The sequence below is a fragment of the Triturus cristatus genome, chromosome 1_2 (assembly GCF_964204655.1).
Source record: "Triturus cristatus chromosome 1_2, aTriCri1.1, whole genome shotgun sequence".
NCBI classification, from domain to species: domain Eukaryota; kingdom Metazoa; phylum Chordata; class Amphibia; order Caudata; family Salamandridae; genus Triturus; species Triturus cristatus.
The window spans coordinates 886,318,812-886,345,816 of record NC_140580.1 but is presented as its reverse complement, the minus strand read 5'-3'; positions in this window follow the sequence as shown (position 1 = coordinate 886,345,816).

Below are 27,005 nucleotides of genomic sequence, written 5' to 3'. Positions count from 1 at the left end.
GAGAGCAAAACAACAACTAAATGATGATTATATTATATCCAATCCCTCTCATAAGGGCTACAACATGCTGGACATTTGACTATGTCAATATGTCCGGACCACAACTACGCCACTATTGTGGTAAGAGTTGATAGCATTATATCTAAGCCCTCTCATATGGGCTACAACAAGCTCGATATTTGGCAATTCCAATATGTCCGGGCTATAACTACTCCTTTATTGTAAGTGACAATCAAGTTGGGGTATGTATATTTCGCTATGCCCCAAAGATTTGAATATTCAGCAATAATAGGCCGACCTGCATTTCTAGTCTGTGACATACAAGGCGGTCTTAGATCGTCCAACCCCGTTGTAAATAACCACCCTGTGCTGCAAGACAACAATTTGTGATAGCTGTAATGATATGACAAGCCCCATCTGAACAACATCCCATCACAAAGTTCCATAATGCTTCAAACAGAGCACATTTGAAAGCGAGTTAGAAGATCCCCTCTCTTAGTTAAAGCCCCAATAAAATTCCACCAGAAACTAAAGTGGAAATTATGGACCCTCCAACCCCACTGATACAAGAGTCCCAGCGTATGCTTACCGCAATATGCTAGTCGCGACTGATAACGAAAAAAGTCTGCTCCGAAATGACTGGTCCTTCGATCCGGTAACCTCCTGAACAGAAGCACTTTCATTATATAGCTTCAAGTAACCCGGTAAATTTTGAGCACCTGTGTCAAGTCACGAAGTAACGCCCCCTGATAAATCACATAACAATTAGCGTGAACGTCGTGGCCATCTTAAGCTGTATAAGACACCCATAAAGAAGTGAAAAATAGCGGCAATATATATAAAATCGGCCTGCCAATCGGACCTATATATTTTAAGTTCGACAAATTCGTTTGCATAAGAGAGTGCTAATACACATAGAATGTATTCAAGGTATAGCACTCTTTTGTTATAAATTTGTTACATAAGGAACGATCTCCTCGAATCATATGAGGGAAGCTTTAGTGATCGGGCGCTTTGAATAGTCTCCTAATGTTCACACAATAAGTACTCAAGGTTTGGCAGCCATATTTATGTATGTATAATAAATACAAAAATACGGAAGATGCGAAGTGTACAATATACCTCAAAGTTATCTGTTAATTGAGTACAAAACTAAGAATTCACGTTATTCAGATCTATTCCTTGTTCTCATTCAATACCAATAAATTTCAAGTGGAAAGGTCTTATAAGATCATACGATAATTACTCTTGGAGTGTGCAAGTATGGATAATTATACAGATAAATTAAAGTCTGCATGTGCTACGGGATTATAAAGCGGGCCTATTTGTATACGTACATAGTCTACTTTTGGCGGTCTTCTATATCTGCATCTCGATTATTCCAGAATTAAAGGTCATTATATATTTAGATCTATTCCTTGTTCCCAATCATTACCAATAAGTTCCAAGTGGAGTGGTCTTATGAGATCATGCGAGAATTACTCGCAGTCTGGCGGCCATCTTGGAGTGTGTAAGTATGGATAATTATACAGACAAATCAAAGTCTGCACATACTACAGAATTATCAAATGGGCCTCTTTGTATACATACATACTTTATTTTTGGCGGTCTTCCATATTTGCATCTTGGTTATTTCAGAATTTGAGGTTATTGCAATCTGTATAGTTAAGTGCCTACACCAAGAATGTAACATTTAATGAAATACTAGTATCTAGAAAGACTGATTTGTGTATTCTCAGTGCTGAGTTTCATATACTTGGAAAAGAAGAAGATCAGAGATAGAAAGAAAAATAGAAGATGGGAATGACAGTGTGTAAGGACAAATTTACATAGTTTCAGTTCAATATGAATACAATGTTCAAAGGGACTAACAGAGGAGATGCCATAGTTAGAACCAGAAAGTGTCTCATTTATCTATCTTATAAAAAATAATGCATCTCATTATCGCTGTTGTGCCCCAACTCTATACTCCGTAATCTACATATCCAGCCTGCTTCTTTCTTTCGAAGTGCCAGCTCTCTGTTTCCACCCCTGGGATGGGCTGGAACATGGTCTATACCTATAAACCAAAAATTGTCTTCACTGGAGTGTTTTTCCTGCATGTGGAAAGTTAGGGGGTACCTCATATCCCCATTCCGATGAGCTCGGGCATGTTCTTGGATTCTTGCTTTTAGGGGTCTTTTTGTGCTGCCCACATAGATTGTATTGCATGGGCAGCCTATTATATATACTATGTATTTCGAATTACAATTGATGAGATGTTCTATTGTGTATTTGCGTCTGGTATTAAAGCAGAAGTTCTTGGTCTTATTTCTGCCTAAATTACAGACACTGCATTCATTACATGTATAAAACCCTTTTGTTTTTGTAGTAAGCCAGGTTTGTTTTTTAGGGGTTGTGACATAACTTGGACACAGCATATCCCGCAAATTTTGTCCTCTGTATGTCACTTTAGGTCTTTTGTCCAATTGGTCATTTAAACCCGGTATTTCCGTTAGTAAATGCCAATGCTTTCTAAGAGCATTGTACACCCTACTACTATTTTGTTCGTTGAATTTAGTATTGAACGAAATATGACCCTTGTTGGGTACCCTTTTTTGTTTGACAGCTAGTGTAGTAGTTCTAGAGATCTTTTTTGCTTTATTCTGTGCTTCGCTCAGGATCTTTTTTGGGTATCCCCTTTCCAAAAACAGTCTTTCCGTTTCCCTTAGGTTTAACGTAAAGTCCTCATCCATGCTACAGTTCCGTCACATGCGGATCATTTCCCCGTAGGGGATATTCGTGATCACATGTTGTGGGTGTGAGCTTTGAAAGTGTAGAGTGCTATTATAGGCTGTGGTCTTCCTATGTGTACGGCTATGGATGTGATTATCCTGGATAAAAAAAGTTATATCCAAAAAGTCGATTTCTTCAGAGCTGTAATTTATGGTAAATTTGACATTGAATGGATTGTCGTTGAGGTAGTTATAATATAACATAAGGTCCTCTGCAGGTCCATCCCAAAGTATAATAACGTCATCAATGTACCTGCCCCAAAAAATTACATGTTGCATCCATGTCGTCGCATGTCTGCCCCAGGCATGCCCCCGCTCAAACCAGCCCATGAAGAGCCCGGCGTAAGCAGGAGTAAACCTGGAGCCCATGGCAGTGCCCTGAATTTGGTGATACCAGCTTTTAAAAACCATCCGATCTCACCTTATCAGACTGGTTTGGGGAGGGAGGAGGGCCAGAGTGAGCTTTGACACATTGACCCTGCCTTATGAGGGGGAAGGCTTGGAGTTTCAAACCTCCAGGTGCATTATCTGGTAGCTCAGTGTAGCTTTGCACATTCTTGGTATCACCCAGATACCCGGATCCCTTACGCGATCCTGAAGCTGACTTGGTACTACCAGCCCCACTAAGAACAGTCTTACCGCAGGGATTCCCTCGAGACCCCAGGGACATTCAAACAGTCTCTACGACAAGTTGGGCATGGCATAGGTTGGCTCGGGTGGCGGGCGGGTGTGCATTGTATTCATTGGAGATTCCATTGTGTAATAACCCGTGGCTGACGTTGTGGTGGCGAAAGGGGCTTGTACATATGCCACTAAGTGCCTATCTTTATCATGTTATTATCTGTGTCAGAACATGCGACATGTGAGACCTTTGTTATGGAAATGTGATAGGTACAACATATGACACCAAGCATAGTGTGATTACTATTTTTAGTAAGGCCCCCTTTCACTCTTATGGTTCGCATGAAAGGGGTGGGCAGTGGGTGTTGCAGTGGGAGTCCCACCGCAACACCCATTGATTTTGACACTGCCCACTATGTACAAGGGCAGCGTACATAGGAGGCAGCGCCAAAATTAAGACCAGAGAAAACTTGGTCTTAACTTGGTGAAACGAGGAGAAATGCATTATTTCTCCTCATTCTTGCTTTTTCCATGCGTGCTGCCTTGTGCAGCACACATGGAAAAAGCAAACTGCCTTGTATTGTTTATGTACAGGAAGGTCCCCCTTCCTGTACATAAATAATCTAAAATAAATGCCATTTTGGGACTTACATGTGTGCTGCATGAAGCAACACACATAAAAGTGACAAAATTGCACCTTACTACACATAAACAATCCTCCCCTGCACGCAGACACCCTTGCACTATGGTGCAATGGTGCCTGCATTGGCGCTACACTGCTAAGTGTAGCGCCAGCGCAGGGGAAACGTAAGGCTGCACCATATCCTTGTAAATATGATGCAGCCTTGCATTTCTGAAGTGGCGGAGTGAGGCATTAAACCATGACGGCTAACGCCTTATCCCGCCACTTACTCGTACCTATGCCCCTTGGTATTTAATACCATAGTTGTTACTCCTCACTTGCTCATTGTTTGTATAAATGATGCAAACGTTTAGATGAATAACATTTCAAGCTGGAGGATGGACGCTCTTTATAGTCGCTCCTCCTTAATTTGAAGTTTTTGGGGAGGGGGTTGGAAGGGAGGGACAGGGGGGTAGGTTTGGGGTTTCGTTATTATATTTTCTTCTCTTCCCTTTATTTTCTCACTACCTATTTCCTTCTAAGTTCCCAAAGCACATCAATCTCTTGGACAACCTTGCACAACAGCTTTACTATCAGTTTACCTACTAACCTACAGCAACATAGGAAAACCATCTACCCTAGTAAGCAAACCATCCTTAACGAGGTCTCTTTTACTAGTAACACCCATCAAATACCACATACACTCCTATATATAAAACAGTCTCGAATTATCCTGCCCACCAATATGACTTCACAAAGCATTGCAGATAATCTTAAAATTGTCTCCTTGAATGTGAAAGGCCTAAACCACCCAGTGAATTGGCTCAAAATAATGGAATATGTATATAAATCCAAAGGAGATATCATACTCCTTCAAGAGACTAGAATCACTGATAAAGAAAGTGTCCTCCTTAACAGCAATTGGATGTCCGAGGAAATTTGCTCTCCAGCAGCGCATGAAAAAACAGAGAAATCACCCTAATATCTAAAAACTCCAACATTTCACTTGAGTCCTTCTCCACAGATTCTGAATGTAGATACTAATCTCAACCTTACGCAGAGGGGAGGACCAATTTCATGTTCTAAACCTTTATGGCCCTAACAAAGATGACACAAAATTTTGGACCGAAATATCGAATAAACTAGGCCACCTACCTCAAGATGGCCTTCTTATAACAGGAGGAGACCTCAACCTACCAATAGATACTATCCTAGACTGCCAATCTAACTGTAGATATCAGCCTCCCAAATCGCGTAAAATACTTCAGAATATATGCGCCAAATATAATCTTAAAGACACCTGGCATCTACAACACCCAGACTCCAGAGAGAATACATTTTACTCAGCGCCACACAATTCTTACTGTAGAATTGATGACATCCTCATCTCTGGCACCCACACACACCTAATCGACCAATCAAACATATCTCAAAAAATTAATCTCCGACCACTCCTGCATTAACACACTACTAGCTGGCACCAACACGAAATCCCCAGCAAAAATCAGGCGCTTCAATAATTATGTTTTAATAAATCCAGCAGATACAAAATGAATTGAACAGACAACATCTAGCTTCCTTGTTGACAAGGACTTCCCAGGTGCGAACATACAAACGTAGTGGGACACCCTTCAGGCAACCGTAAGAGGTATCCTTATAGACATCAAGACAAAAATCAACAAGGCGAAAAATGCCAAGCTAGTGAACTTGGAAATGGAAATCAAGCAACTTGAACTGAGATATGCAACACATTTGGATAAAGACACCTACCTTATCACTCCTCATACAGAAAAATATGCCTGCAACAAAATACTAAGTGAAAAGTTGGTGTTTAGATAAATAAATTTAAGGGCCGCAAACTATGCAAATCTAACAAGGCAAGCTTAAAGATAAGCAAAACCAAAGAATGATCACAGCAATCAGCGATGCACAAAAGATGACCCACACAAACCCACAAAAAATACTAGACACCTTTAAGCAATTCTAGCTATATATGAATGACCAAACCAACACCTCAGCCCACTGCATAAATTACCTAGACCAAATACAAATCTCACGACTGACGGAGGAAGAACAATCCTCAATAAGTAAGCCCATATCCATGACTGAGATATCCAACGCAATAGGCACACTGAAAGAAAACAAAGCTCCAGGACCAGATGGCTCCACAGACAAATTTTACAAAACTTTCGCCAACTTGCTCCAACCGACCATGCTAACCCTGCTTAACAACATCACTAAATCAGGAACTATCTCAGGTACAATGGCGGAAGCAAACATTGTCGCAATCCTAAAAGATGGAAAGGATCTAACACTAACCAAAAATTACAGGGCCATCTCCCTGATAAACTTAGACTACGAAATCTATGCAAAACTTCCAGCCAACTATCTCAAATCCCTCTTTCCAAAGGTAATAAGCAACTCGCAAGTTGGCTTCCTAAAGAAACGGATATCAAATGACATATTTTATGTCAGGTCCTTGATAATGCAAAACCATCCACGCACCCTCGGTCGCAATTACACTTGATGCTGAGAAAGCGTTTGACAGAGTGTTTTGGACCTTTCTCCGACAATACTTGGAAGCATTCAAGATAGGTAAAGTCTTCATACAGATGATCATGGCCCTCTACCAGAAGCCAACAGCTCGTATTCCTATCAACGGATCCCTCTCACGCCCCCTCCAATTGCAAAAAGGTATGAGACAAGACTGCCCCCTCTCTCCCTCACTCTTCCTCCTAGCATTAGACTATCTACTACTAGACATAAAAAATAACTGGCATTGCTGGAATCGACTTCAAAACTAAACCGGTTAAACTCTCCGCTTACGCGCACGATATCTTAATAGTCATGGAAAACCCTGGACCCTCTATTCAGGCCCTCATGGAAACCATAGAAAAATACTTGGAAGTGTCGGACTACAAACTAAACAGAGATACGTTTGAAGTTAAGTCCCTTAATCTACACGCTACCAAAGATCTTTTAGAAAGTTCTGGCCTCACTTGGCAGAATCACTACATCAAATATCTTGGGATCAAATTTGGATCAGACCTTATAGACACTATTAAACAGGACGAAACAATCACCCTCCAAAAAACCCAGACCCTCCTAGACACCTGGTCAACCAAATGTATCACGTGGTGGGGCAGAATAGTGACGATTAATATGATGATTATCACAGTAATTACCTATCTAAAAGGAATGCTCACCCTACTCCTATCTGACGATTTCCACTAAAAATTGGATAAAGAAATTTCGAGATTTATATGGCAGGACAAAAAAGCAAGAATAGAACTGAAAAAAAACAGGTTACACAACACACTAGGAGGCGTATATTTAGCCACCTTTAGAGACTATCAAACCACCTTTTTAACCAAACAGGGCTCACATTGGATTCAACCCACAGATAACGACACACCAGTGTAGTTGGAGGTAGAGAGAACGAATTTAAACAACCTAGAACCACTAACGCTTCTCACATCTACACTCAAACACCACTCTAACTCTAAATACATATTTAATAAAACCAAAAATGCTCTATTAAACATAGATTAAAAAAAAATACCATCTCACAACTAAAATTGTCTAGCCTAGCTTTTCTTTGGAACAATCTGAACATTAAGTACGAAGGGAAAACTGTATTGGCCAACATGGATTAACAAAGGAATCCTCTTCCCACAACAACTTGGATCCAAAACTACACCACTATCTATTACAAACTTACAAACCCATTTTCATCTAGAGCATATAGAATTTTATAACTTTCTCAAACTTAAAGTGGCCATTTCTAAATCCGAGAGCCACCACAGGGACCCTTCCCTCCCTTTATTAAACCATAAACATATTGGTTCACCAAGTATCCAACTTTTACCAATTAATACGCCCTAAAATGGCTGATCTAAATAACAACCTAACAAACTTCTGGAGCTCCCACTCTTTCAATCCTATATCAGGAAATGGTTGGAAAAGAACATGAAAATCAGTAACTACCAACAAAATTTCCCCAGTACTCTCCCAATTAAAATATTGGCTTCTGCACAAAGCCTACTGGACACCCTCCCGGCTCCACTCACTACACATTTTAGGGGACCCGATTTTCAAGGAAGAATAAGGAGACCATGCTCACCTAATTCCCCACTGTAAATCATTGGCTTCCTTCTGGGAACAAGTTTTCTCCTTTTTCTCAAAACTGTTTAAACGCCAAGCCAAAAAAGAATTTTCCTTCCTCATTAAAGGTTTCCTCGGCGGATAAGCTCAGCTGTGGGGGCCTGTCGGCTTACAAGTGGCAGTGAAACCCGGAGGTGGATCGAGGGGTCTTCCACAAATGGGAAGAACTTTGGATCGAACTGTTCACCACTGCTGAGAGCACGCAATGTCAGCACTTCTGCGTGTTGGAGTTTCCAAGGTGTGTCTCGCTCAGAGACGCATTCTGCCTCGAGTGGGACTTGTGACTCCTGCATGCCTTCCTGGCTATACCACTCCCGTCAAGAAGTTCAGGACCAACCAGGCCAAAATAACATAACATGTATTTGTAAAGGCATGTTCACCCGTGGGTATCTTGACACTGAATAACATTTGTTTATTGTTACCCAACTCAATGGTACTCATTTTATTAACCTCAGAAGGATGAAAGGCTGAGTGGACCTGTTAGGATTGGAACCTGTGGCCAAGAGGTCAAACACAGACCTCTACAGTGGACGCATACGTCCACTAAGCTACCAGACCAAGTCATCCTAGTGTCTCTGGATTGGGCATGGCGGGTATGGCATCCAGAACACCTGGGCCTCACCATCTGTCCTCCAATCAGGCTGCCCCTCCAGGCAGATCTGCTGTCATAGCAGCAAGGCAGGGTTCTGCACGCCTTTGCACTCGTCACCGTCATGCTTTGGAGCTTGATCGGTGACCGCTGACCACATTTAATCTTCCTCCGGAGGTGTTTGATGTCATCTTGGCAGCCAGGCATCCCTCAACAAACACTATATACGCCTGTCATTGGGATTAATTTGTGGCATGGTGTGGCACACTACAGATAGACCCTACCCAGGCAAAGTCACCTGACATTGAGTTTGTTTTCTCCCTAGCCCGGCAAGGCTTTGCTTTGGACACACACAGAGTACCTTTCAGGTTTTTTACAGTTGCTGGATCAGCCTGCCTTATTTCAGTCTGCAGTTGTGATGCGCTTTTTCAAAGCTTCACAACATTAGTTTCCTCCTTCTCCTTTGTTATATCAGAGTGGGACAATGACTTGTTGGTCACATACCTGATGTGCACTCCTTTTAAGCTGCTTCCCAGCTGTCCCATGCGGCTTCTCACTCTCAAGACAATATTCCTCATCACCATTACATCGGAGTGAGATTCAGACTCCGTGTTAACCTGACGTGCACCACCTTTTTCCTAGACAAGCTGGTTTTGCAGACACGGGCTTTCTTCTTGCCTATAGTCTGACACTTGGGGGGGATATTCAAAAGGTGAGGAATCTTGGGCTATATAGTGTCTCCACCAGAAAGAGTGTTAACCGCAGGTAAATAACATCTTAATTTCCTCCATTTTTCCGCCCCTTCCCTTCTTTATGTTACCTCCATCTTTGTCGCCTCTACACTTCACCCATGCTCGCTCTATCTGTTCCCTCCTTACATACACCGCAAGTCTCTCTTCTTCACTCCTTTCTCTGTTCCTTCCTGCCACCCTCTGTCATCATTCCATTTTTTCTCTCCATCACGTCCACTTCTTTCTCTTCCCATCTCAACTTCACAAACTGGGGCAGCTGGTGACATTTGAAAATGGTAAGGCATAAATACCCTCACCGAACGAGCAAGCCCAACTTCCTCCTGATTTTTAGATTTAAGTGCTCAATGTATTGCTTTTACTATGTGTGAACTTTTTATGATCTTACATTGTATGATTTTAATTAAACAATAAAAATTACCACTATAGTCATAATTTCCTCCAGGCTGGCCGTGGAGCGCTCTGAAATATAGTGATATACGAGGTAAACAGCCTAAATTCTGCATATGGGTATTTGTTTGTAGTGTGCCAACCTAACTCCAAAGCTAAAACATGGTTAGTAGATGCAGTTATGGACAGTTTACAAGGCAAACTATTTATGGGCGGTTCTCTGAAGATTTGAGTTTTTCATTCCTTTCTAAATTGAAGGAAGATTGGCGCTCTTAGTTGATGGGAACTGTAGTTCTACATCCTGGGAGTGTTGATAGCGAAAGTCTGTTTTCTGTCCTTTTATTTATTTATTTTTTACAGTTTTTGCTTCGCATATGAGAATGTCCTAACTTCAAGTATGGCAGTGTGCTCATGAGTTGGTTATTTTCTCAGCCAAATATGCAGGAGTGAATGTCCGGTAGCTTGGAAACTGGTGAAGGTGGTTTTGAAGAGGACATGGGTGGAGAACGAACGAATCAGTGTATTTCCTTCCTGGTGAGGCTGCAAGGGTTATATTGTTCCGGTCTTGAATGAGGCTTGCTGCCCTATGTAGGATGCCATTGTCCAAGCGTGAGAGAACTAAAGCCTTGTCTATTGGTCTGACGACAGCTTCTGAGAAGGGGGGTTTCATTTGATACAGGTGGGAGAGCACCTGTAGAGTAGAGTTGCAGATTAGAGTGCAGTGGCGTTGAGTAGAATGGACTGGTGTAGAGTGCTTTGGCATAGAGTACAGTGGTGCAGAGTAGAGTATAGTGATGTAGAGAGTAGCGGTGGCATAGAATTCAGTGACGTACAATGCAGGGTTGTAGAATGCAGTGGAGTAGATTAGAGGGGTACAGAGGGTAGTAACGCAGAGTGTCAGAGTGCAGTGGCGTAGAGTGGAGTGATTCAGAGTGCAGTGATGCAGAAAAGAGTGTTGTAGAGTGCATTGGGATAGAGTGCAGTAGTGCAGAGTAAAGTGGCATAGAGTTCAGTAGCTTAGAGTGCAGTGATGCAGAGTAGAGTGGGATAGAGTGCAATGGTGTTGAGTGGAATAGAGTACAGTGGTGCAGAGTTGAGTGCAGTGGTGTAGTGTGCAGTTGTGTAGAGTGCAGTGGCATAGAGTGGCATAGACTGCAGTGGCAGAGTGCAGTGATGTAGAGTAGATTGTTCCAGAGTAGAGTGAAGTGGCGTGGAGTGGTGCAGGGTAGAGTACAGTGGTGTTGAGTGCAGCAGCATAGAATTCAATGGTGTATAATGAGGCGTTGTAGAATGCAGTGGGGTAGATTTGATTGGTGCATAGTAGAGTGCAGCGGTACAGACTAAAGTGGTGCAGAGTATAGTGGCGTAGAGTGGCAAAGAGTGCAGTGGTGTAGAGTGCAGTGATGCAGAGTAGTGGTGCAGAGTGCATTGGCATGGAGTGCAGTAGTGCAGAGTAGAGTGGTGAGAGTTCTGTGGCGGAGAATGCAGTGTTGCAGAGCAGAGTGTTGTAGAGTGCAGTGGGTAAACTGGCATAGTGTACATTGGTGTGGAGTGCAGTGGCAAAGTACATTGGTGTACAGTACAGTGGTGCAGAGTAGAGAGCAGTGGCATAAAGTGCAGAGATTCAGAGTGGCGTTGAGTAGATCGTTTCAGAATAGAGTGCAGTGGAGTGGTGCAGGCTAGAGTGCAGTGGCATAGAGTGTAATGGTGTAAAGGTGTGTAGAGTGGAGTGGTGCAGAGTAGATTAGCGAGGCATACAGTATATTGGTGTAGAGTGCAGGGGCGTGGAGTTGAGTGTTACAGAGTGAAGTGTATTGGCGAAGAGTGGAGTAGCGTAGAGTGGAGTTGAGATGAGTAGATTGGAGTGGCCTAAAGTGTAGTGATGTAAAGTGCAGTGGTGTAGAGTAGAGTGGTGCAGATTGGTGCAGAGTTGAGTGGAGTGGTACAGAGTAGAGTGGAATGGCATAAAGTGGAGTATGCATGGTGTGGTAGCACGCTGCCATTACAGACAACACATTTTCAATTTAAATTACCATTACATTGCACAGACATAAAACTTTACAGAGCACAGACAATAATGTATGGGAATTTCATCACCTAATGTATTAATTTGATCATATTACAGCGTTCGTTTCCAACATGCTTCAGAATTAACAAAAAATGGGCTTCATTTGTGCATTCATAATTCTGAAATACCTGCATAGCTCATTTTAATGTTGTGTGCTAGAAAAAAAAGCTTTCCTACTCCCAGGGTCCAGCAAAAACGGTACATAAATCATCTCACTTTTAAGTCAGAGAAAGAAAAATAATAACCAAGCTCCCTCGAAAGACAGGGCCTGACATTTGACATCCGTCTTTGAATGCACAGCAAATGTAACAAGATAAGAACAAGATTTACAGGCCTGTTTATAGAAAGGCGCTCTCATGGAAGAATAGGAGGGGAGTTAGTGTGAAAAGGTTTTGCTCTTTGTGAGGGACATACTCACCCTGGACAGCCTAAAACTAATAAAGCCATAAAATGTAACTTACAAAACACAAAGTCAATGGTAAGCAAGGGGTGGAATGCATTCGTAGGTAAGCTTTCCGAATGTCCCCAAGATAATCTTTAGCACACCAGACAACTGTGCTGTCTGGTAGGCTTCGACCTAAAAAAGGTCAGTGTAGGTTACACTGATTCGGTACCAAGGTGGCAATGGTGCACTTGCCCAACCTCCTTTGCAGTCGGTCTAGACCTAGACATGGGAACTCCAACTTAATACTGTACCCAGCTTGCTCTTAAGAGGGCAAGAGAGTGCAGGTGTTCTGGAGTCTCTTTCCCTGCCTTTAGAGGTCGGGGTAGTACCCAATACTGCCAGTACTAGTTAACTGTGCAGTGCCGGCATTTAGCATGGGTGAGCTGGTCCCAGGCCAAGGCGCTGAGCTTCTGAGGGGCACACAAAGCTGTCTGCATTAAAGTCCTGCAGACAGCAGCGTCCCTCTTACTTGACACCAATGATGCAGACTAAACTGCCTTTAATCATTTTTAGTAACAAACCACAGGAGCATACCCATAAACCCAGTGGAGACCTGGGTGAATAGTATGTAGCGTGCAACAATGTCTCAACAGGTATTAATTAGTTGACAGTTTTACTCATAAAAAAGCATGCACGTGGCAAGTTACAAGGGAGGTGGGAACAGGGAGACAAGAAACTGAAGACCAATGAACGCCAAAATTACTTTATTGTATTTGGTCAAAAAACAAAACAGCAGCATTCTGGTACATTAAATGGTAACCTGTACAAAACTGAACACAAGTGCTCAGGAAAAAGTGGACAGCGCAAGTGACAAGTTAAGAGTTATTGGGAGTCGGCGCAGAAATGAACAACAATATATACAGTAAACTCTTAAGTGGCTCCCATACATTATTACATTAATGAGTACAATTAATTTTGTGGGAACCATGAGGATGGCTCCATGGATTGTGCTGCAGTGTCAACGGCGTTTTGAACTGTTCTGATGTTAGGCCATCATCGGGACCAGGTCACTAAATTTGTTAGAGTGATGATTTAACGACCCATGTTGGGTCAGCATTAATATGGAATGATGTGTAAACCATCAAGGGAGGAAAACCGCACTTATTAGGGCGCGGTGCGTGCTAGGGAAGCCGCGGTCCAGGAAAGTTGGTGATCCTCATGGGCTTGGTACATGGAAAGCGGCACAGGATCAGTACTGTGAATTAAGCCGAGGTACAGGAAGGTTGGGTGATCCTCGTAGGCTTGGCCATTGAGGAGCCGCACGGACGCCGGTGTGAGTTTGGGGCGGATTAATTTCACTTTTATAGCGTCCGTGGGCCTTTTTTTAGACACACTGCATCTAAAGAAAGGGGCGTGGCCTCTATTAACGTGAAAGTGCAGCATGGGGTGCTTGTGAACAACAAGCATTTGATATGCAATAGGTCTCGCATCTTAGAAACTTTGGCCTATTGGTATTGTAAATGACTGTCATTAATTATTGCAGGTATTTTAAGCACATAAATAGAAGGCATTGTCACTTACAATGCCAATAGCGCAAAATTTTGCGATTGCGAGACCTATTGCTTCTTTCTTAAGGCAGGAGTCACTTTACACCTCCATTAACTCCCTACCTACCTTCCCTCTCATCTCCCTCTCATCCCCTTCCGACACACACCAACACCACTTTGGGTGCCACCAACAACTTGCCACTAGCATAGGCCAGCTACACTGTGAGTGAATCAGAATATTTGGGGTAGATGAAGGGGGTTCAGTGAAGTTTGTCCTCAGAGGCCAGTCACTGCTTAGATGTGTGACTAACCGGGAGCAAGATGGAGTCAGAGTGAGAACTTACGCTGCTCGGCCGCACACGCCAGCCACATCGATTATCGGCTAGGCGCCCTGCGATGCGATGCAGAGGCTGACAGCGAGGAGACCGCAGACGTTCGGTTCATGCCCTCAGCCAGCCGTTATCAAAGTATTTATCACGGATGCGGTTAACTTTAAAGACTACGGGTGGTGTCAGCGCCTGTACGAGTGTGTTGGAGGCTTCGAAAACGGCTTTTTATCTGGTTTGTGCAGTGCGCTGCTTTACTGGTACTCGATCCAGCCCTCCCTAACTTTGAAATCCGCTTACAGGAGAGAGGTCAGCGGCATCGGCGGCATCAGCGGCATTAGCAGTGAACTACCAGGGGAGCCAAGACGGGGAAAACCGGCAAGACAAAAGCAGCCACTGCCAGCGCTGACACCAGAGACACTGGTCTAGGAGAGAATATGTCCAAATCCAAGCGCGAGGTCAGTGCTAACAAAAAACTGGTAGGGAGGCACGGGGAGGTGGTGTACACAAGGACTTAGTGGGTACCCAGCCTTCAATCGCTAAGCTATTTCTCGGGGCTAAGGGGCCACTTCCCGTTACAGACCCTAAGACTAACCCTGCTCCTCACACATCTTCCCCCGAGAGTGCCCCCTTGGATTCACCAACTAATGAGCCAACTATGCTAATCACTCAGCAAGGAATGACCTCAGCTAAGCGAAACCCTGCGGAGGCACAACAAGTTGACATAGGAAAAACTAGTGGTCTGCAAGATATGGCTGACAGCGCGACCTCCCCCACCCCCTCCCCCCACCGGTCTTCATGTAGAAGGGGAAGTTGTGGACCGACTCCTCAGAGGAGCTTGCCATCTTTAGCCCCTGAAGCCCAACAAATAGGAGCTGATTCCGGCCCCATGACTAGTAGCCTGGAGAATACTTCTAAAACTCCTGAGGCCGGTACTGAGAATTATATCCAGGGTCTAGAAGCCGCCTCCGGCCCTCAAGTCCCATGGACACCGGAGACGGGTACTGAAAATTTGTACTCGGTATCGGATGGCACTGGGACCTCCTCAGACGAGGGTGGGTTTAACACTAGCGAAGACAATAGTGAGGAGTCGCTCAAGGACACAGGAACAGTACAGCGCCCCAGGAAGATAAGAAGCAAGGCTAAAAGATGCAGCCAGCTCAAGTGGGACTATTCAGACTCACAAATGTCCTACCCTCTTAAAGAAGATGACTCTCACACGACGCTGTCGGAAAACACAAAGAGCGCACCGGAAGACACTAACGAACCCTCACTAGCTTCGATCCTAGCCTCTATCAAAGAATTCCAAGAAGAGGCTCGGGCAGGTAATCGCGCAGCAAAATGGGCTGCTAAAAAATTACAAGAAGGCAAGAAAAGACTGAATAAGATTTGCACTGACATAAGTGACCGTGTCACCATGATTGAAGGGCGCACCGAGTGTCTGAAAACAGAGGTTTCCGCCGTTAAAAAGCAGAGCGACTCCAATACCGCTTGTCTACTCGATCTAATGACCACAATGGAGGAACAGGAAAATCGGCAACGCAGAAACAACCTTCGCTTGCTTGGAATACCAGAAGGGAAGGAGGGAGAAGATCCTAGGCATTACATAGTGAAACTTTTACCAGAATCCTTTCCTGATCAATCAAGCTGGGACTGGGACCATGAGGTGCAGAGGGCACATCGCTTCCCTTTTAACCGGAGACGACAACGTGACGGCAGCAGCTCATCTGGTGGAAAACCAAGGGCGTTCCTGGTGTACTTTGGAAACTTTCTTCTCAAGCAACTTGTATACGACCAGGCCCGCCTGAATTCCCAGAAAGGGTCTAATGGGGTAACTCTCTTTGTGAAACCCGATTTTTGCCACCAGACGGTAGAACGAAGATGGCGCCTGCGTCCGCTAATTTCCCTGTTCCAACAGATGGGAGCTCAAGTGTATTTAATGAACCCTGCCAGACTTAAAGTAATCTTTAATGGGGCTTCTAAAATCTTTTTGTCCGAGATTAAGGCTGGTGAATACCTGGGAGAGATCAAGTCTAAGAAGGGCTCAGGTTAAGGAGACTATCTCACTGCTTTTTGGTAGGGGAGGGTAAAGGAGGGAGGGGCTCCTTTTTCTTTCTCTTTATTATTATGTGTTCCCTTATCATTGATTAGCTCTACTAAGAATCTAGGGCATGCCTATCTAAATGTTTTTTTTATATAATGTGCGATTGGACATAGCCGAAACGCTTAATTAAAATCTCTAAGGCATGGTCTAGTGGCGGAGACTTACTTCTGACTGCCATCATTCAGGTTATTCCGGATTGCTCAACAAAGGGGGGGAGGGGGGAGGGCTGGGGGGAGGGAAAGAAATCGCAAGGAAATGGCTGAATTGAGGACTCCTTTTTTCTACATACAATCACTGGTTAAAACACTGGGTAAAGTTAATAAAGTCACAAAGGTAAGCGTATTTAAGGGAACAAGAAGTTTTTGGTGTAATCCTCTTAAAACGCTTAAATGACTAAGATAAATACTCTTAGATTTGTTTCAGCGAACATATGTGGGCTGAATGAAGCTACAAAGAGACAAAAAGTAGCGCAAGGCTTACGCTCGTTGGGGGCTGATATTGTCAGCCTTCAAGAAATTCATATAGAGGGCTCACAAAAGCACTTATTGAATTCACTGGGGTTTAATATTATAGGGGCTACCACACAGGGTACGAAAATAAAAGGTGTAGGGGTCATGGCTGAAAGTAGACTACCTTTAAAATACCCCCGCGTGAAATCTGACTCATTGGGCAGATGGGTAATCGTAGAGTGCCACCTAATTTTCCTTTTACCTTATGCTCAATCTATGGAAGCAATGCAGACGAGCCAGGGATCATTAACTGGATTACTGGGAAGCTCGCCCATTGGCCTTCTCCAATAATGGTCTGTGGCGACCTTAATATCAACCTGCCCTGTAATTGGAAAGTGGATGATAAATGGACTTATACAGGAAGGAAGCCCCGAGTATATCAAAAAATAATTAACTTAGCTCAAACTCATGGGCTCAGTGATGCCTGGCTAACCTAAACTCTACTCGGCCAGGCTATACTTCCGTTTCTGCCCCACATCGGTCATTTGCTAGATTAGATTACTTTTTGATCTCATCCTCTTTACTACGTGAATGCTCCATAGATATTGCTCCACGTTTTAGGTCAGACCATAATCTGCTCATTCTGAACATTGGGGGACTGGGGAACTGGAGGGAAACTCTGAAATGGAGCTTTGAGAAAGCACTTCTACAAGACGCTGGATATCGGTCACACATGCAAGCATGGGTCCAAGAATTTCTTGAGACAAACATGGGATCAGCCCCAATTATGATTGTGTGGGACACATTAAAGGCAGGTATTCGGGGGGAGACACTTAGGTTCTCAATCAGGAAAAACCAGAAAGAAAAATTACTGATCTGTGAACTTCAGGAAAAGCTTAAAAAAAAAAAAAAAAAAAAAAAAAGGAGGTGGTGAAACTAATCCAAATTGTTCAAGCAGGGAGGGATACTGAGACTCCCCAAAATGAAGTGACACTTATTAAAGCTGAAATTAAGTCAGTATTTGCAGAAAAGGCTGCAGCTAAATGGGCAACAATGCGGAAAAAAAACGATGAATGTAGCGGCCTTATTGGTCATCATCTGGCTATTAAAACCAGGCAGCAGGTTACAGGCAGTGAAATACATTCGATTCAACTTGCAACGGGAGAAGAGACTAATGACCCCAGTAAAATACAAGAAGGCTTCCGAGAATTCTATTCTAATTTATATGCAGAAAAGAACAGTAGCTCAGCAGATATAAGAGAGGATGAGATCACTGAATATATAGAAGAAGAAGTGACTCTAACCCAACTTAGTCCGTAAAATCGCGATCAGCTTGAGGCTACTCCGACTTGGGAAGATATTGCCGAAGCTCTAGCCAATATGCCGGATGGGAAAGCTGCAGGGGTTGACTGTATCCCTGTGGAATTTTATAAAATCTCTGCTCCCCAAATAAAGTCCATTTTCTTCACTTTAGTAACCTCCATCTTTAACGGGGTCCTCCCGCCCGCTTCCTAGTCCAATGCTAAAATCTCCATATTTACTAAGAAAGATAAATCACCGTTAGAGATGGGATCAAATAGGCCAATCATGCTTATAAACTGAGACTCAAAAGTTTTTTTTTAAATCCTTGCAATGAAAATATCTTCAGTAATTGAACCCTTGGTCTCAGAATGGCAGAATGGATTTATCCCCAATAAAGGTACCACTGAACAGAATAGGCGGGCCATTACTTTGATTGATGCGGCACAAGTAACAGGAGACCCAATGTCATTAATTTTATTAGATGCTGAAAAAGCATTCGACTGGGTCTCCTGGCAGTTCCTCTGGGGCGTTATGAGAAGGATGGGCTTTGGACCAAAGTTAACTCCAGCTGTACAAGCTCTATATCTGAACCCGACATCCAATGTATCAATAAATGGGAGACTAACTAAGCAATTTAAAACCTCTTGGGGCACCAGGCAAGGATGTCCGTGTTCCCCCTTGCTTTTTGCACTTTATATAGACCCCCTGAGCAAGAAAATAGAGAATAACCCAGCTATCCAGGCAGTAAGCAGATTTGGAGGGGACACTAAAATCATGGCTTACGCCGACGATCTGGCCATAACTACCCCAGAGCCCAAAAGCGCTATTTTAGCATTGGAACTGGAGGCCCAAGATTTTGGGAAAATCTCTGGGTACGCACTGAATAAAACCCAAAGAATAGTTAACAAAGAAATCAACTGGTTAGATAGCCAGGTTGTCACAAAGGCCAAATACTCGGGGGTGACTGTAACGGCAAACGTGGATGAAATTGTGGCAGAAAATCTAATCCCTTTGGCAACTGAAACAAAGAGCGCTTAATCGAATTAACAACCTACACCTGACCTTAGTGGGTAGATGCAATGTAATTAAAATGACTTACTTTCCAAAATTACTTAATTTTTTTCGATCCATCCCATTAGAATTTAATAAAACAGTGTTGCAAAAATTCCAGCAACTCTTCACACAATTTATATGGGCTTACTGACAACCCAGGCGGGCGCTAAAGCAACTGTCTCTTCCTAGGGAGAGGGGTGGATGGGCTTTCCCCAACATAGTGCTCTATTACTGGGCTTCAGTTTTGCAATATAGCGTGTAATAGTGAAAGAACATTCCTTCTCTCCTCCTATTGGGCTTCCTTCGCCATTTCAACTACTACTAGGAGAGGATGCCCGTGGTTGTTTCATCAGACAAATGTCCTTTGGATATTACAAATGAGTCAGATTCAAGACACTGCTGAACCCCTTTAAGGTCTTTCGCTATGTCCGTAGGATTTACAGGCTAGGGAGATTAAACTACTTCTCTCCTATCTGCAAGAACTGTAATTTGCCTGCTCTTTTTGGTAGGTCTTATTTGCAAGACTGGTATAAAGTCGGTATCTTAAAACTGGGAGACCTAATCTCTATTGAAGGGATTAACAGGCACATGCATCAATGTAAAAACCGGTCGCAAACGGGCAGATTCTCAGAATCTGCCCCTTTGCGACCGGTATTTTTGCATTTGGGATGCATCATCCCAAATGCAAAAATCGCAATTTAAGGAATCTCTAAATTGCGATTCCTTAAATTGCGATTGCATTTAAGGAATCCCAAATTGAGATTCCTTAAATGCAATGCATGAAAGTGAAAAAATTTGCGATTTCTCTAATAGGGGGAGCAAATTACCATGAAGTTGAACTTCATGGTAATTTGCAAAAACTTTGAAAAATGCACTTTTGTGCATTTTTCAAAGTTTCATGTTGCGCACACACATGCCCTTAGAGCATGTGTGTGTGCAACATATGTTCACAAATCAATTTCAGGGGTGCAATAGGGTGTCATTTTGACACCCTTGCACCCTTGAAATTGCATGAGCAATTTGCGAGTACCTACTGGTACTCGCAAATTGCTCATGCAATCTCCAATTCATTCCTATGGGACTGGAGGCCCATAGGAATGAATGGGACGGCATTCCTTAATTGCGACTTGCTATTTACGAGTCGCAATTAAGGAATTTGTAGGAAGCGCTATTTTTATAGCGATTCCTACATGCATAGGCTTTTGCAATTCCTTAATTGCGATTCCTTAAAAATCGCAATTAAGGAATCGCAAAACTCTTTGTTGATGCATGTGCCAGTAAATCCTTTGCAGAGCTTCAAAGCAAACAGACTAAAAGACCAAGACGCTTTCAAGCATATCGCCATACGCGATTTTCTGTCTCAAAAGGCTGGCGGACCCGCTGTGTTTGTGGAAATAGAACTTATTGAAAACTTAAGGGCCCTGGTAACGCCTCGGATTGGCTCTATATACTCTGCACTAAACAGTCAAACTCCTGATGACCTACCCAGAATAGCAGACAAATCGCAAGCAAAGTTGGAGGTCCCACACAGTACATTTTATAATGTGCTGAAATTTTCTCAGAGCGACCTGCTGTTGGCCAAATTACAGGCGCAATATTTTAAAACCATTTTCTTCTTATACATTACTCCTAGTAGAGTCGCCAAATGGGGAACAGGCAAGGGGACGCTATGCTTTGTATAGCCTCAGTATGGGTAGATGCAGACCCTCCTCCTTTCTCCCAATTTCTGGCTAGATTAGTCGCGACTTATCACCTTGAGAAGGCTATCTACGCCAAAAAAGGTCGTAAAAGGTGAAAGGAAGGGATTAGAAATCTGGGAGCCCCTAACTATCTGGTTGGATCAGACTGGTCCACTTGTATATTTGTTCACTTAAGGGCCCCTCTCCCTAATCGGCGTACACTAAAATCTTGATAGTTTAGGATTGTGTCATATTTTCTCCCTCTCTTCCTTGGCTGTATGTAACTTTTTCGTCCTTTTTTTCTCTTTTTTCTTTCCCTTTGATCTTTTGTCTATCCATTGTATAATTTGTTTTGTTATCTACTTTAATGTCCTTGATTCGTATTGTTGCACAAGGGAGGGGGGGGGGGGGGTTGATAATGTCTCTTCTCTGTAATAATACTTTGGGAAATAAAGAAAATTAAAAACCAAAAAACAATTTAAAAAAAAAATAAGAAAAGCTAAACCTCTACCCTTGCTGTTCAGTAACTCATGCATTGTTCTCGGAAATACTAAAGTACATTTGCACTTTCAATTAAAATAAGTATATATTTAACCGCAAAAAAAAAAATGATGTGTGACTAATCTGTGAACACAAAATGGACCATGTGTTACCTCATTTTATTCACCAGCCGTAGCGAGAGTGCCAAATTTATTTCCGCCCAGAGCGCTAACCACGAAAGGGCCAGCACTGTACCTGTGCTGTCGGTGCAGTAACCAGTACTTACTGCAGCAAGCTCGTGCCGGTAGTGAAATGGAGAGTAAGAACGCTTTAATCTCTCCGCACAAGGCTGTTCCCGGATTATCAAAAAGGTAAAGTAGTCACCGGCCTATGGGCCCCACTCATTTTAGGGGCCCGCGAGAACAGATCAAAATATATTGATTTGATCTTGAAAGAAAATTACAATCAAGCTTTCTTAAATATTATTTCCAAAAGACAGAAAAAAAAAAAATGAATCAACTCAAAGAAACATCAACTTTACTTTAAAGACTCTATAGAAAAAATTCTGCATTAATATAATATACCCATTAATAACTGGAGGTACATAAACCACAGACATCAGATTCACATAACAGTTTGTCTCGTAAAAGCTCATCTTGTGGCAGCGGTCAGTTTGTAAAAAAATCCAGTTGTGGGAAGGGCGAAAATTCAACTGCCTAGGGGCCTCCACAGGGTTTAATCTGGCACTGGCACAAGGTCTGCAGCAGGTAAAGAGTATAGGGCCCCAGCTAGTAGGAACCTTTTCAGAGCATGTTGCAAGAGTACACATGCCACAGGAAGTCTCCAGGTTCTTATTATAGACAGACATTTTTTTTTAAACCCCCAGTGCCCACCTAGGTGAACGCGGAGCAATGACAGGAGCTAAGCTGCCAACATTTTGAAACTGAAACGAGGGCGATTTAGAAACAACCAGCAGGGGAGATTTATATTCCTCACTGACTTACTTTGAAGTGCATTAGATTTTAGACGGAAGACAGCTAAAATAGGACCCCTTTGGGGTAAAAAAAACATAACTGAGTCTCCCGCCCCCCTCGGTTACGCTGGCATGTGTGGTATTCACAGTGGTGTGACTTTTCGCACAAGTTCAGTATAGGGTGGCCAACTGGCATGGGCACAAATTCAGGACGGTGAGTGTAAAATTTCAGGACAAAGGGTCAAAATTTCAGGACAAAAATTCAGGGCAAAAGGTATGCTTTACAGACATCAGTGGATGTCATGCAATAGTATATAAATAAATAGACAAAGAACACAACTACAAGTCACTTCTCCTGCCCGGTCACTTCTCCTGCCCGTTCACTGCTCCTGTCCGTTCACCGCTCCTGCCCGTTCACCGCTCCTGCTCATGCCTAATCACCCCACCTGCCCCGTCACTTCTCCTGCCCCGTCACCTCTCCTGCACGGTCACCTCTCCTGCCCGTTAGCTGCTCCTGTCCGGTCAGCACTTCTGTTCATGCCCGATCACCGCTCCTGCCCCGTCGCCACTCCTGCCTGGTCACTTCTCCTGCCCGTCACTTCACCTGCCCGGTCACTTTTCCTTTCCTGTCGCCTCTCCTTTCCCGTCGCCTCTCCTGTACCGTCGCCTCTCCTGTCCCCTCTCCTGTCCCATCACCGCTCCTGCCCCATCACCGCTCCTGCCCCATCACCGCTCCTGCCCGTTAACTGCTCCTGTCCAGCCAGCACTCCTGCTCATGCCCGATCACCGCTCCTGCCCAGTCATTTCTCCTGCCTCGTCATTTCTCCTGCCTCGTCACTTCTCCTGCCTCGTCACTTCTCCTGCCTCGTCACTTCTCCTGCCTCGTCACTTCTCCTGCCCCGTCACTTCTCCTGCCCCGTCACTTCTCCTGCCCCGTCACTTCTCCTGCCCCGTCACTTCTCCTGCCTTGTTCACTGCTCCTGGCCATTCACCGCTCCTGCCCATTCACCGCTCCTGCCCATTCACCGCTCCTGCCCATTCACCGCTCCTGCCCATTCCTAATCACCGCTCCTGCCCAGTCACCTCCCCTGCCCCGTCACCTCCCCTGCCCCGTCACCTCTCCTGCCCCGTCACCTCTCCTGCCCCGTCACCTCTCCTGCCCCGTCACCTGCTCCTGCCCAGTCACCTGCTCCTGCCCAGTCAGCGCTTCTGCTCATGCTCAATCACCGCTCCTGCCCCGTCGCCACTCCTGCCTGGTCACTTCTCCTGCCCGTCACTTCACCTGCCCGGTCACTTTTCCTTTCCTGTCCCGTCGCCTATTCTGTCCCGTCGCCTCTCCTGTCCCGTCGCCTCTCCTGTCCCGTCGCCTCTCCTGTCCCGTCGCCTCTCCTGTCCCGTCGCCTCTCCTGCCCCGTCACTTCTCCTGCCCCGTCACTTCTCCTGCCCCGTTCACTTCTCCTGCCCCGTCACTTCTCCTGCCCCGTTCACTTCTCCTGCCCCGTTCACTTCTCCTGCCCCGTTCACTTCTCCTGCCCCGTTCACTTCTCCTGCCCCGTTCACTTCTCCTGCCCCGTTCACTTCTCCTGCCCCGTTCACCGCTCCTGCCCATTCACCGCTCCTGCCCATTCACCGCTCCTGCCCATTCACCGCTCCTGTTCATGCCCATTCACCGCTCCTGCCCAGTCACCTCTCCTGCCCCGTCACCTCCCCTGCCCCGTCACCTCTCCTGCCCAGTCACCTCTCCTGCCCCGTCACCTCTCCTGCCCCGTCACCTCTCCTGCCCCGTCACCTCTCCTGCCTCGTCACCTGCTCCTGCCTCGTCACCTGCTCCTGCCCCGTCAGCACTTCTGCTCATGTTCAATCACCGCTCCTGCCCCGTCGCCACTCCTGCCTGGTCACTTCTCCTGACCGTCACTTCACCTGCCCGGTCACTTTTCCTTTCCTGTCCCGTCGCCTCTCCTGTCCCGTCCCGTCGCCTCTCCTGTCCCGTCGCCTCTCCTGTCCCGTCCAGCCCAGTTCACCGCTCCTGCCCCGTTCACCGCTCCTGCCCCGTTCACCGCTCCTGCCCCGTCACCGCTCCTGCCCCGTCACCGCTCCTGCCCCGTCACTTCTGCTACCAGGTCACCTCTGCTGCCCCATCACCTCTCTGTTCCTGTCGCCTCTCCTGTCCCGTCACTGCTCCTACCCAGTCACTCTCAGTGAACAACATTGGCAAATTACACAAGGCCGCAAGTTCCCCACAGTACTGGGGAAAGCTCCTCTGTAATCACTAACTACGATCTACTGGCTCCAAGTGAGTCACTGGCATCCAAGGCACTCACTGGCACATGATATGCTAAAGGCAGACGGCACGTTGTCATTCGAAAGGGGATAATCAGCCTCAGTCAGAAAGACAACGGGCCTGTCCTCAGTCTGTGCGAGCTCAGTGAGGGGCTGCTGCAGCCTCTGGAGTTCAACATTGAAGTGCGAGCTGGCCCCTGAGAACTTTCAATCTCTTGGGGCTTCTCACAGGGGAACAGCACAGCTCGCTGTAATTAATCTCTAATATTACGAACAAAGGGCGTCCGTAAAAGGAATGATTACGGACAACGGACATCACACCAAAATGACGGACGTTCCATGAAATTTACGGACGGTTAGTCACCCTAGTTCAGTACGAAATGCACGCCACTGGGTGGCGCTAGTACGGAAGTCCAGCACCTTAAATGGCGGTGCGGTGTGCATTTGCAGGGCTAAGCTGAGGAGGCGGATCTCCGTGCATGACGTTGGCTTAGTAACCAGCAGTGATCACGTGGACTGCACAGGCCTCGTGCAGGGAGAGGGGTAGAGTGAAGGCAGTCTGATGCAGTAACCATTGCTGTCAGTAGTACTTACTGTATTGCACCGACCTCGTGCAGGGAGAGAACGAGATTGTGCAGTCCCTGTACTCTCATTACATCCCTGCACAAGATTGGTGCAGTAACCAGTACTGCAAGAAATGGTTGCTGTACAGCACTGACCTCGTGCAGACAGACAGTGTGCAGGACCCATGCTCACTCTGAGAACCATGCCAGGTGTGTCTGCTGGCGCTGCTGTGATCTGTCCCAAGCAGTGCTTAATTTGTAAAACACAAGTCCCAGGGCCCTCGTCAGGAGGACACTGAATCTTGGACCACACATTGCTCCTGCTATGCTGCAAATGATAATAATAACAACTACTAACAAACACTGCTACAAGTGTGACATACAAACTATCTATTTCAGGCCCCCAAAGTTATAAGAATGGCTTGGGCTGTAGGTAATAGTCATTTTTAATGTATATTGAATTAATAATTAACTGTTGTTGTGCTCATCTCTAAATTAAGCAAACAGGGGCACTATGTGGCAGGCTGTCACAAGCACTGGTGTTGACAATTAAGTGCAGGTGTGGAGCACCAGAAACCACAAGCTCAAATTAGGCACTGACCCAAGCTGTCCCAGATCAGGTACACGTTGAGAATGGTGACTTCTGTCTAGGAGTCCTGACCTTCAGCCCTCACCTGGAGCATTGGTCCTCTCAGATCATTTACCAATCATGCACCCCTATCCTTAATTTCGATACTGTCGTTTCAGTACTATCAACTCCCAGCTCTGCGGAGGCATTTACACCCTACTGTACGCATGCTAAGCTAGCACAGTAAGTAACTCCCAGCTCTGCCAGTGTACCTTATCTATGACTTCCTGCTAACTCCAATTTCTTTCAAGTTCTACTAATGTACTTCTGAATTCGGTCTTGGGCACTCCTTACTATTCCAGTACTGCTCCCTTTTCTCAACATTCCTCTTCCTCAACACATTTTGCTATTCCAAAAATCGTAGGTCCATCCCTCTGTTTGTGGGCACATTGGTACACGTGCTTTTATTGTTGGTTTGCAGCCCAAAGTGCATTGGGATAGACTTGACAGAGAAAGTCTTTCATATAGATCCGAGGTTCATACTTCATAGATGTTTCTGTAAGTGCCTATATAACAGAAGGTCCCTCAGAAGACCTGGAGTATCAGATCCATGCCAGATTTTTAGGATAACCATGCACTATGTAAATGTATCCTATATAGATTAATTGCATGCAAATACATTATGTGGCTATTCTGAAAATCTAGCTTAGATCAGGCACTCCTGGGCATACACCGGACACCATTACCATTACCATGTCTGTACAATTTCAGCTCTGATCCTGAAGCACTGTGTGTGCCAGAGAGTACATTCGTGTATGACCCACGGCAGTGTTACTCATTTCTAGCTCTGGAGATTGCACCTTTCATTTGCCATTGCGTCATTCGACTTTGCACAGAGACTGTTAAAAAGCTAAAATGTTGACTTACCGAGATGATTGCCCAAATTCAGAAATGACCTAAACAACCAGCTAAGCTGTATATGTTTCATGTCAGCTGGCACTGAGGCTCCACGAAGTGACTAATGCAAATCTCGACCAGTGAGGTGGGAAACCTGTTCTCAGTATAGTGCTTAAATAATTATACCATCACAGACTACCACAGGTGCAGTAGTTCTGTAGAGGGAAGGGGTATGCTTGGTTCACATAATTTATTTTCTGAGGGATATTTCTAACTGCAGATTCCTCACCTTAAGAAATCCCCAGGTGCTAGACTGGATCCGTAAACCTTTACATAGCAGTGCACCCATACACCTGTAGGTGACACCATGCAGCGCCATGCTCACTTGCTCAGTCTAAAAGTCATGAACAGAGCTGCATATT